At 45.4% G+C, this 7,982-nt stretch overlaps 1 long non-coding RNA gene across 2 annotated transcripts in view; it reads left to right on the forward strand.

Annotated features, from left to right (window-relative positions):
* Positions 1–7,471, forward strand: part of LOC136007161 (uncharacterized) — a 37,227-nt gene extending 29,756 nt beyond the window's left edge. The window contains exons 2-3 of one of the 2 annotated variants that reach the window (XR_010609514.1): positions 1,850–1,923; positions 6,256–7,471. This is a non-coding gene — a long non-coding RNA (uncharacterized LOC136007161). The remainder of the gene's footprint in view (positions 1–1,849; positions 1,924–6,255) is intronic. The other variant, XR_010609513.1, reaches the window with a different exon arrangement.
* Positions 7,472–7,982: the final 511 nt, after the last annotated feature.

A 7,982-nucleotide genomic window follows, 5' to 3' on the forward strand; every position in this document is an offset into this window, starting at 1 on the left:
TCCCACCACAGAAGTGGCAAGGCCCTCTCTGACTCTGGTCATGGTATCATTTGATTTTCAAAACTCAGTTTCACCTAAAGCCTTGGGAAGCCCAGAACTGGCTGCAGCAGGGTATAATGGTATCGCTCTGCACACACTATATCCCTTTATGCTGGGGGGGGGTCTGGCCACAGGGGTTGTCCCATCTAACTTAATGCTTTATGTAACCAAGAGGTGTGAGCACAAAAAATGGTATATTCAAGATTCTAGTGGCCTTGTAAATGCACCCTGCCCACACATATTTTGGCACTGGTGTGCATGAATGCAGAAATCACAAGGCACAGGGAGTCCAATTCTGCATGATTTAGATGGGCAAAAAAAGACCATGGGCCATGTTTTAGGTTCTGGGACAGCAGTGCTTGAAAATCCTTGTCAGGTCATGAAGGTACCACAGCAAGGCACATGTGCTTCTTCACAGAAGAAGCAGCGGCACATCTTCCATAGAGGAAGCTACATAAGATGAGGCCAGCATGGTCCATGCCGTCTGTGTTCAAAGTGTCCCAGCACGAGTTAACGCAGCCCTATGCTGATCAAGCTTCAGCTGTCAAACAGCTGCATCCAGACAACGGTCCCAATCAAGAAACGGGGATCTGCCAAACAGAACTTGCTGTGTGAAACTGGTGTTTTCAAGTTAGGCTTCTTGCCTGCCTGCCCTTTGCCTTGCCAGAGTCTTGGGCTCCAAACCTGCCATGCAGTTCCCTGGACTGCAAGCATAGGTGTCTCAGATTTTCAGGCTCTAAGCTCTTCTGCTGCTTGAGAAGTGTGTGGACTACTGAGATCAGGGGCTTCCAGCCTTGCCGAAGTCTGCAATTTGTCCAGCACCTCCAGAGGACGAGTCTCCCAGGCTAGTTCATATCTGCAAAAGAGCTGACTCCCCAGCACAGCGGTTAGTGAGAGGGGCTACCCTGGGATTCTGCCTTCAGTTTCCCAGGAGAGCTGGGGAAATACATCCTGTCCAAGAAAAATGTGAACTGCTACTGCTGCTGGAATGCTTTTTACTGCCTTTGTGCAGCAAGGTCTTTGTACGTTGTCCTGAGCTGTAGCAACATGCTCGGCTTACAGGTCTAGGCAAAATAGGCAAGACTGTTGGGGTGGAAAAACGGACGTAGTTTCCAAAGTGCTGACAACACTGTCATTTTTATTTTTTTCCTGAAGTAAAAAGCCTGCAGCAAAAAAGTAGCTGTCCTGGAAAGAAAATATTTAATTCTTTTTCTCTCTATGCACCATTTCAGTATTTTTCCATGTGTTTCTGATCATCTCAGGGAGATGTATAGTTTTACCCAACTCCAGAGAAATAAAACTCTTGGCGAGGCAGAAATCAGCTAGATCTCAAAGATTTTAATACTACCAAGGGATATGTGCGGAGCCTGTCGATGCTGAAAGGTAGGCAATGCTAATGTGTAAACCCAGGCATAAGAAGGTGTCAGAAATGCCACTCACTGAGAGCAGGATTGAGCTCTAGGTCATGCCAAAAGGTAAAGTTAATTCAGTGTTTTACTTCAGTATTGCTCCCAGCCTGGCCCAGATGCACACACGAATTCCTCTCACGGAAGGACAGGGTGCTTTTAAGCAGGATGAACTTAGCTGGAATTGAAGGTTTTGCTCAAGGCCTCCCAGCTCTGCAGAGAGCACAAGCTCTGCTCAGGCACTAGTTATCCTTCACAGCTCTCCCCAGTTGAAGAAAGAGAGACAGAATTTATCAGGAGAGCTCCATGAGGATGGGAAGGGCAAAACACACAGGAGGGAGGCAGGAGCTGCGTACGAGGAGTAGGTCACGCTGGGGCTTGCATCCTCTGTTCACTTTCCACAGGTTCCACTTGAAGAGCAGATGTCTGGCATGTCTCAGGACGACATTTTGCTGCAGCCACCCCTGTCACACTGCAGGTGTGTTGTGTGGAGCCCATGCCACTGCTCTTCCATGCTGTCTGTGGTAGGAGAGATCCACTTACTTAACTCCTTCTTCACAGGGTTTCTTTTGGGCACCCAGAATGCATGGGTGCAACACATGTGTCCAATGCTCTCCTTTTCTCCCCATGAGGTAGTCTTCAGTCCCTTGAAAGACCTCTTAGATCTGCAGCGTTGCATGCTCAGTTTTGGAAGCTGAGCTGTGGGTGCCAATAATAGGAATGAGGCATCTAATTGCTTAGTTTAGAGAGGGAATCTGGACACCCCACTGATTTTTCCAAATGTTTCTGGGCCTAATTGGAATGAAGCCTGTTAACTTCAGTGGTCTTTGGATGATTTCCTATATACACAGAACTTGAAAAATTATGCTTTAAAAGAAATACCAAAGTTAAATTGGGAAATTTTAACAATTCTCTTTGTATTTTAATTTAGCGGCTCTATGCTGACAATATAATTAGAGAGATGCTATGTTAATTAATGCCAGATGACATTAGTGGGATGGCAAAAGCATCCAGTTTTCTAAAGAATAGCTCACAGTTGAACCGTTCCTCTCTCCCCACCCCATTTTTAGCAGAGAACTATGTTCAAAAAGTCAGGGACAGCAGAATTAAACCAAAAGTCAAACCGTTTGCAAATACCAGTAATATGGTACATCTTAGCATGTCACTTTCAAGACAAATCTAACTCTGTGGCAGTAAAAGACATTAACCGTGTTTCCTTAGTGCCCACATATAAAAAAGATGGAAGGTTTGCAGGACCTCATCTTCAAGCCGGATGCGCAGCTTTTAAAACTGGGGGGCAGTAGTGGTTTTTAGGATCATATTGTAAACAACATAACAAGTTGAGTCCAGAGGAGGGCCACCAAGATACTCAGAGGGCTGGATCACCTCTCCCATGGAGACAGGCTGAGAGATGGGGTTGTTCAGGCTGCAGAGGATGCTCAGGGGAGACCTTAGAGCAGCTTCCAGTACTTAAAGGGGGCCTACAAGAAATCTGGAGAAGGACTTTCAACAAGGGCATGTAGTGACAGGACAAGAAGTCATGGCTTTAGGCTGAAAAGAGGGGAGATTTAGATTTGATACTGGGAAGCAGTTCTTTCCTGTGAGGGTGGTGAGGCACTTGCACAGGGTGCCCAGAGAAGCTGTGGCTGCCCCATCCCTGGCAGTGTTCAAGGCCAGGTTGGACCGGGCTTGGAGCAACCTGGCCTAGTGGAAGGTGTCCCCGCCCATGGCTGGCAGTTGGAACTGGGTGAGCTGTAAGGTTCCTTCCAAACCAAACCATTCTGTGATTCTAAGTTACACTTGGTACAAGTGAATTTGCATATGGTGCTGGGAGAACAAGATGTTAATATAAGGTTATGTAGCAGTTAATGCTATTTGCATTGTCATAGCTGCATGCTTCCATCTGCTCTGCAGTGGGGAAAGGCACAACTGCAGCATTTACACTATGCTTGTTATCTTACAGTCTAGAATAACATGCTGTAATTAAGGGATTAAAAAAAAAAAGTTTATCACTTTCTCCATGTGTTACCCCATGAATAATACTGTCTACTAATACACACTCTGAAGAATCTTCTTGTTAGCAACTGCTGCAGCTCATTCTTCAGTGACTCGAGGAGAAACTAAACATGAGCCGGCAGCATGCTCCCATGACCCAGACAGCCAACCGTATCCTGGGCTGTATCGAAAGGAGCATGACCAGCAGGTAGAGGGAGGTGATCCTGCCCCTCTACTCTGCTCTTGTGAGACCTCACCTGGAGTATTGTGTGCAGTTCTGGTGTCCTCAACATAAAAAGGACATGGAACTGCTGGAACAAGTCCAGAGGAGGGCCACGAGGATGATCAGGGGACTGGAGCACCTCCCATATGAAGACAGGATGAGAAAGTTGGGGCTGTTCAGCCTGGAGAAGAGAAGGCTGCGTGGGGACCTAATAGCAGCCTTCCAGTATCTGAAGGGGGCCTATAGGGATGCTGGGGAGGGACTTTTCATTAGGGACTGTAGTGATAGGACAAGGGGTAACGGGTTCAAACTTAAACAGGGGAAGTTTAGATTGGATATAAGGAGGAAATTCTTTCCTGTTAGGGTGGTGAGACACTGGAATGGGTTGCCCAAGGAAGTTGTGAATGTTCCATCCCTGGCAGTGTTCAAGGCCAGGTTGGACAGAGCCTTGGGTGAGATGGTTTAGTGTGAGGTGTCCCTGCCCATGGCAGGGGGGTTGGAACTTAAGGTCCTTTCCAGCCCTAACTATTCTATGATTCTGTGATTCTATGACCTTGCGCTATTCCTGTGTTTAAAGTGCATAGTGGACAACCCAGCTGCCACTGAGGCCAAAGGAACAGAACCTAGGCTTGTGCTTTGTGTAGCTGAGCATCTGAAAGGTCATTTTTGGTTTAGGATTTGTGGTTTTCTCAGGGTCCTCAGATAACTGGAAATGGAGTTGCAGTGATAAGGCAAACCATGTTCACATTCAGTATGAGTCCATACATGTGGTGTTCATGTACTGTGGGAGTTCATCTATATTAAACTTCAACCTATGCATGTCAAAGGGCCTCTAGACTAGGAGATCCATACCACTGTATGAAATTTGTTAGGGCACAAAAATTAACATCCCATGAGAACTATAGCCTTTATTTTAATATAAACTCACATATTTAAAATTGCATATCTAGAGATATTTATCTATGGGTGTAAATATTTATATATTTCACTATATGCTGTTTTGTATATCCTGGCTTGACATAGAGCTAATAAGTTAAAATCTTAGGGAATATAATTGTATCCCACTGTGGCAGCAGACAAAAGCTTGTGCTGCTCTTGATAGGCCTTAAAAAGAAAACTCTTCGGTAGGCGGTCTTAGTGATAGGGCAGCATAATGAAGTGGGCAGCACTTCCTTAGAGGTCTTTCCTGGGAGCAGAAGAGGAAAAGGTAAAAACTGAAGGCTGGCACATCCCAATATATCTCAAATGCTGCTCCTGGGTAACGGAATCTTACACCAGAGCAAAATAACATGCCTGTGTAAAACAAAACACACAGCCCATACAAACCCATGCAGCCAAGTCAAACCTTTTCACAAACTTGGTCATGTAAACAGTTCACATGTGCAGGCTGATCAGGCAGTGTCTGTCTGTCCTTCCACTGGGTGCTGTAATGTTGGCCTAAAAGCATGAAACCGCCATTAATGCCAGTATTGTGGCCTCTGGCCAAGCCAGGTGTAGTGTAACTGTGTGCTTGTGCGTGGCCAGGACTGAATCTGTATTGGTGGTTATCTGACAACATCTGCGTCACTCACTGCTGGCTAAACCAGCCCAGGACCCTTGGCCTGTCTATGTGTGACAGAAGAATTCTCTTTACTAGTAATATTCCAAATTCACGGCAGGCAAACTTAAAGTTGCACAAACCCATTTACCCTCCTGTAGTAACTCTGCATTGGCTTTGCATCTGCTTTGCATAGAGCTCAATGCCAGGAAAAGCCACAGGAAAATTAACTCTTGTCTCAGCTTGTCTGACTCTCTCTGTTAGCAGGGAAAGCTCACTATTCTTCTTGAGGCTGGAGCTGTATTTTACTTTTCCTCCCCTCCCACCCCCCCCACCCCCCCACCTCGCAACTGCTGATGGGTGGTGAAAGCTCATATATTCTCAAAGTTAAAATGTCACTGGCTTTATTGTATACTGTTCATAATTGGGCAAATCAGAGTAGTGTCTGTATGTGGCTGACGGAATCATACTTGGCGTAGTGCTTGATACCAGAAGGAAAGCAACATGGCAGAGTAGGGAGCTGTGACTGGTGATTTGCCCTGAGTTCCATATCCACAGAGGATCCAGAAAACTTGGACAGGAATATTTTAATGCAAATGTGAAGAAGCCTTTGAACTGATGAATACGCTTTAACTTAACTAGAGTATTTAGCCCTAGCACACTGAAGTGTTTTTGGATTTGAGGACATACATCTTTGCCTGTGTTCAGACTCTGCTGTGCAAATTGCATTGCTGAAATAAGCATGAAAATGAAGTCAGTAACTCAAAACAGCACTTCCACAAAATCTAGCATTGCTTGTGTTGACTTTTCACAAGCTTTTGTATCGCTGCAGTGTATGGGTTGGAACTTTATGGTTTTGATCAGCTCGTTTATTTCAACTTGTTTTCAAACGTCTCCACACATAAACCTGAGAAGATATTTCTAAGCAAAATTTAATTAGAGCAAATAATTTTGCAATAGACATTTATAAGCAAATCTATGCACAAAACCTGAAATAATCACCAAACATTTCATTCTTTTTTTCAGAACCCTAACAACTCCTTTTCCCTTCCCAGGACACAGAGAATGATTGTTTGCACATTTCACTGAGTCGCATGGAGATACGACAAGTCAAGCTACCACTGGGACCTGAAATTTTCACAGAGAAGGTTCTACCACAGGCAGCTGCTCTCCAGACACGCTTCTGATGCCAGCTGTGACTGTGTGGGTTTAAGGACGAGCAGCTTCTCCCCATACAAAGCCTTGTAGATGAGAACAAACCGTCAAAGCTATGTGTGGAGCGCCAGTGCTATGTGCAGAAGTGGGCAAGTTTTCCTGTTAACGCAGGCATTTTCCCACTGCACAAGGAAGAACCACAACACTCAAAACAGTTTTCCTAGAGGGGTGGAAATATGAAAGTGAGATCCGGCCATCCTGAAATTGCTGATCAGGGCGTTTACCCCAGTCACCGAACATCTGCATTCAAATCCTTTCTTTGCCTCTCTCACACCACAGATGGGAATGTGGGTTTCCCACATCCCGAGCTTGTGGTTTTACCACCAGGCTACTTGTTCTTTGAAAGCAGGTCTCTCTTTTGGTTTTTACATCTGCTCATGTGAGGTAACCTACTTAATAAGCAAACTGAATCACCCCAGTTTAAGTCTAATTTGCGAGATGATTTCATGTTATATCGTCACATGTATTTTTGCAAGAGCCTTTTTTAATGAGGCTGTTGAGAAACAATCTAATAACATTAAACACACACACACAAAAATGACCAGGTTACTAACACCTAAGTTCCTGTGAGAGGAGAAATGGGGATCCTAGTTTCCCAGTTTCATTTTCTGCACTATTCACAATGGTAAATACCATCCCGTGGCCCAGGAGTATCCCTACAGAAGCTCCCATCAGAGCCCACAGGACTCGCCACTGATTTCAGTGACAGAAACAACTCGTTTCAAGAACACAGGAAAAGCTTGTCTGATCTTTTGCAGTGTCTGCCTGAAGAGACACCATTTTTCACACAACAGCTCCAAGATGTCTTAACACCCCATTGTGAGGGAGTAGTCCCAAACAGGGACTTTGGCTCCCTGAGGTGAATTCATCACAAGAACACACTTTCTACATCAGACAGCACAGCCCCAGAGGGTTAATGCCTTGGATGCTCAGCTGGATGCAGCCCTAAAGCAGAGCCTCTTAGATGCACATTCAGAATGAGAGGAGCTGGAAGCTGTCACACACCACTGCTGAGAACAAAGCTCCGGCCTCTTAAATTAAAACTTTTGCACACCAGATGTGTAGACACGACATGTTTATTTTTGACCTTCCAATTTAATGAGGGAAACCGGCCAGATTAATCCCGTGTGTGAGCCAGTCGGCATCACTGGAGTTACCCTCGGAGTAAGCTTTGTGAGGAACAAGGTTCGCAACCTTTGTCTGAGACCTGGCAACGTGTTTCAAACAACTCTTGCTGCTTGGGATGTAACACATGCACATAAACGGCACTGTAGTACGCCAATCGACACATGAAAGCCTTTCAATTACAGGGAACTATGGTTTTGGCCTTTTAATAAGAAAAGAGGCTTCACTATGAAGTTCTTAATTTGCTTTTAATCCCCCCCCCCCCCAATTCCCCCGTGTTCATCAACTTTCACACACAGCATCCCGGTAGCTATTACTACAGCTTTAGCATCCTATTTAGAAACTGGCAAAAGCCGCACAACTTTAACGGGCTCCTAACTTTCGCAGCGATGCCGCAAGGCCTCCGCTAACACCGTCGTGCCCGGCTACGGCCAGGAACGCT

Source organism: Lathamus discolor, chromosome 1 (assembly GCF_037157495.1).
Source record: "Lathamus discolor isolate bLatDis1 chromosome 1, bLatDis1.hap1, whole genome shotgun sequence".
NCBI lineage: Eukaryota > Metazoa > Chordata > Aves > Psittaciformes > Psittacidae > Lathamus > Lathamus discolor.